A 5082-nucleotide genomic window follows, 5' to 3' on the forward strand; every position below is an offset into this window, starting at 1 on the left:
TGAACTGAGACTTAGAATTTCATGAGACCTTATATCACAATATATATTAAAATTAGAGCTGGGGATGGAGCCCACTAGAACAGTGTTTGCCTAGGATGTCTGAAGCCCTTAGTTATAATTCTCAATAGCAGAAAAGAACAATAACCAAAATTAAAAGTATACTTTAATTTCCTGTGAATTGGGAAACAGCACTGCAACATGAATCAAATCTGATAGACTTGGTATCTAGGCTTTATTCTGAATTGAAGATCAGAAACACAAGTGTGGTTGTGGTCCATGGGGACAAAGAGGACTGAAGAAGAGACTCTGTCATTATGACTGAAATCCCCAACCCCCTAGTTAAGCTATTTGAAGAGGAATATTAGCATTTGAGTTGAAAAGTCAGGAATTATGAAAACAGACAACAAGACAAACACGCCATCAACAGAAGCCAGAAAACATAGCTTTAATTCAGCAAGAAAGAAAGAGGGATAAGAAAGTCTGTATTAGATATGCTTTAAAAAATACCCACCCCTGGGGCTTTGAGAAATGCATGTCCAGAGGATTTAAGGGTCCTGGATGAAAAATTGGCAAGTTCATATGTAGAAATATTAATCACCAAATATCATGTGCTACTTAGAGACTTTTAATTAATGACAGAAGAACTCTTAGGAATAAAATTAATAGATTTCTAAGAGCCCAGAATAGTCTGGAGAAATCACTGAATATGTAAGCAGGGGGACTTGTCTTCAAATTCCCACTAACAACAAAAGCCTTGTGTGGCACGGTATACCTGGCACTTCAGCAGTGAAGGAATGGAAACAAAAGGACAGATGAATCACTGACTGGGCATGATGATCACCAATCTAACTCTGGTGTGTCTCCAAGGAAAAGGGTGGACAGTGATAGACCAGGACACCTGACATCTTCTTTTGGCTCCGTGAGCAGGTGTATGTGTGTGTGTGTGTGTGCTCCCACTAGGAGACCCATGCATGCTTACATGGCAGACATATACATATATACATGTTCTTATCCATACATATACACTTTTAATTTTCCATACAATATATTTTGATCATCTTTGCCTGTCTTCCTACTCACTCAATTTCATGTTCCTTCTCTCTTACACACACACACACACACACACACACACACAGAGCACAATCATACACACAGAAACACAGCATCTATTTTGTTGGCAAGTGATGCTGAGCATGAGACCAACTCTGGAGCATGGTTGACACAGTATCAGCCAACTGCAGAAACCTGATTTTCTCTCTCCCACCATCTATCATAACAGATAGCTGCATGGTTGGGATGACACTTTATGCTCACTTTCCTTCATGCTGGGATCTCAGTTGTGCAGATCTTGTGTACACTGACACATCGTCGGTGACCTCATATGGACATCATCCCTATTTAGTTTAGAAAACACTGTTTGGAGTTTTCTTCTCTGTCTGGCTCCTTAGACTTATTTCTACCTCCTTTTCTGCATAGATCCTGAGCCTTGAGGAGAGTGGTGTAATAAAAGCATTCCATGTAAGCCTGACCTGAGAGTTCCTAAGCATCTTATACTATGCCCTCTGTGACTTTTTTTTTAATCTCAGTGTTAATTACCTTGTACTGCAAGGAAAAGTGTATAAAGTTATGAGACATACAGAATAGATGGGGTAAAAGAAGTTTCTAAAGGAATCCAGAGAGCTCTTTTCCTTTTTTTGGTTTTTTTGTTTTTTCATATAAGAATACAAGCTGGAAGCCCACAAACCAAAAGAAAGCCATGGCTGGAATGTGCTCATGTAATGAGAAATTTAGACTTAGACTCTCAGTATCTAGAACTGTAGAACAGCTAGGAAAAGAATTTTGTTGTTTATAAGACAGTCAGCTTTATTGTTGTGTTGTAGATACCCACATTGAGTAAGACGCTGAGCATGAAGAATATAACTATACATATTGAAATTTCCCAAGGAGAATGTCAAAGTGGATGAAGAATGTAATATCTGCACAGATAAGAGTAGAGAAAATATAGGAGAAATGGAATATTTCAAAAGAAAGAGTCAGAAGATGTCAACTTAGCAAAAAGTAATGGAGAGGAAATGAAAGAATCAACAAAGTAAAGGTGAATATTTACAGGTCTGTCTAGACTGTAAGCAGACATTTTGAGAAGTACTTTTCCTAGTTCACTAACAGTAAGATCTTAATTAAAATGTGTACCTTAAGGACTCAACTATGTTTTTAAAAGTATTTAAAATAAAATATTTTAAATATTTTATCTGTATTAAATCAGTAATAAAAATTACTGATAAAAAATCAATGATGACTACTTAGTTACAACTTCAATCATTAAATATTTACTATGTTAGTTTTAAGAATATGGAATGGTTTTGAGAAGAGAAATTCTAAATGTAGAATCTGAGGTTTGTAGAAAGGACAAGATTAACATATAAAGGAAAATTTACTCGTGTTTAAACTTATTCATGGTGCATACACATGAGACTTCTTTTCAGATGATATGGAAGGACAAACTTTTCTTAATTCCATTTAAAACCTAATATCACATTATAATAGAGTGAAATACTCAGACCTGCCCTTTCTGGTATCATTATACCCACTGTTTCTTGAGTTTGATCTTCTCATGGATTACCATGTCTCATACCTTGCTGTGACCTGGTGCCTTTTTATATGTGACTATAACAACGGAACCATTTTCCCCTCTTTCACTGCAGTGGTGCCAATTCAGAAGCTACTGATCTTTGCCCAAGATGTGCTGTTTTCATCTGAGCTGTTTGTTTGAAGCTTCTGCTGTCCCACATAGATGTCTGTGATAGCAGGAATTACCAATATTAGTTCTCCTTCACTATGCCCTCTGCTCAAATCCCTGTTACAGCTGGGTAGAATTGATTTGTCTGTTTCTTTTGAGATAGTAGAATTAAGATTACTTGACCTGCTCTGACTCTGGAATCAGGGAACTAAAAAGGATTTACTTTAAGCACTAGGGCCTTAGAAATGATTTCTTTAAATTATTTTCTACAGTCCCTTATGGCTACATTTTGTGTTGATCAAAGTATATCCTTTATAATAAATTTATTTCTTAGAATTTCCACCAAATACATCTTTTGATTATTGTTTTTATTTAAATGTGCTGACTGATACAGAGAAGCTGAGGTCAGGGAGATATTCTCCATGACTTCTACCTACATACCCTGGTCTGTTCTGCGTATTAAGTATTAAGAAACATAAAAGAGGGGTAGAGAAAAGTGAGGGCCCAAGTAGAGGCTGTTCACTAAAATGTGGCCTTGAGATCTTTAGTTTTCTGACAACCTAGCAGGGAGATAGTTCACTAACCTCCCAGGTCCCTTAGTTTACATATGAATGGAATACCTTGTTCTCTGATAGAGGGACTAGTTTTATTTGTGTTTTAAATTATTTATTTGTTCTTTATTTATTTTTATTTTTATTTATTTTTGTACTACCACAGGTTTGAAATTGAGGTTGTATTCAAGCTAGCCAAATCCTTTATCAATGAGGTCCACTCAACCCTGCCTCTTCCTCTAGACAAAAAGACTTTACTTCAAAGAGACCATGTTTCAAATTTGCCCAGGTTGGCCTGGAGCCTGACGTCACTCTGCTCAGCCTATTAGGCAGCTGAGCATTTCCACTAGCAAGGGACTTCACACTGTAAGGTGCAAGAGTCACTCTTACATCTGGTCCAATTCTAGAATCCTCTCCATGAACTTTGCATATGGCAATTGCTTGACTCCTACTTTGATTCTCAGTATTTCAGATTCTCTGTATTTTTCTGAGCCCCTTTAAGTGATGGGCTACAAAGACATCTTCAAGATCTTTCAGAACTCCATGGTGAGATCTACCTAAGACTCATTCTTTAAATCCTCTTGACAAGGCAACTAACTTCAGATCTCTTTCCCTAAGAGATTTGCCTGGGGGTAGTTCATAAGATCTTCTGAAATAAGAAGGACATTAACAGTATTGTGTTCATTTTTGCATGACAGACACGAGTATCAAATTTCTTCCTTCTAGAGTTAATACTAGCTATAAGAACTTACACTTTGCCTGGAAAGCATCAGGACAGCAGAAAACTCGGTCTTACTTACTTAAACATATGAACAATTCCACTCAACAGGAAGCAAATAACATGGTGCTTTGAAAAAGAAATTTAATTTGTTTTGTGTTAAATTCCATTGTCTAGTATTGTCTTGTAATAACATTATTCATAAACTGCTTTCTTTAGTCAGGAAGTTTTAAATATCTATGTGGTTCAGTCTCTGACCAACAGATGTAACAAAGAGCATCAAAAAGATGAATAAAATGCTAGATTGAATATAGATACTCCTTTGTGAAAGAGTATTGGAGAATTATCATAAAGCCAGAAATGCATAAGAAAATAAGATACACACTTTAATACTGATAAAAAGAAATTATTTCCTTTGGGAATCTTGAATTAACTTAATGATACTGGAATACTGTGGTGGTTTTTGGGAACTGACAACATTAAGATGTTTATACTTTTAAAGTTCATTTAATATGTCTCTCACAAGGATAGAATTATAATATTTTCCCTCAAATTTGCAGGCCCCTGAAAGTGACTGGAGAATTTAACAAACATACTTTCTTATGATTCATTTTGAAAATAATTTTTATGAGTGTAATAGAAAAGGCCTTTGTAAAGCTTTTTTTCTATTTCACAGACTGCTGCCAAGAGAAAATGAATAGTGTCTTTGAGATAGTTACAAACATCCGGTGCAGATGAGGAATCTCACTCTGAAAGCCAGAATTTATTCTATTTGCTGTATTAGAACCATTCTCAACAAAGGCTGTCCCCAGCCCTGTCCTTCCCACTGTCTTACTGATACACCAGATGTAGGCATAATTTTCTGTTCCTCCTGCAATTATCCAGGCTTCCTGGATTACTGCTCTCAGTTTCCTCTCCTTATGGGTCCTGGGAATTATCAGCTCTGAAACACACCCCAGGGTATATCACTTTTTCTAGCCCAGCACAAGGAAACATGTTGAGATGTAGGATCTTGTCAGACGTAGCCTTTCTAAAAAATGTGCTTTTTATGGAGGCCCTGTCTATTGACTAAAATA

This window comes from Mus caroli, chromosome 9 (genome assembly GCF_900094665.2).
Source record: "Mus caroli chromosome 9, CAROLI_EIJ_v1.1, whole genome shotgun sequence".
In the NCBI taxonomy this organism is placed as follows: Eukaryota; Metazoa; Chordata; class Mammalia; order Rodentia; family Muridae; genus Mus; species Mus caroli.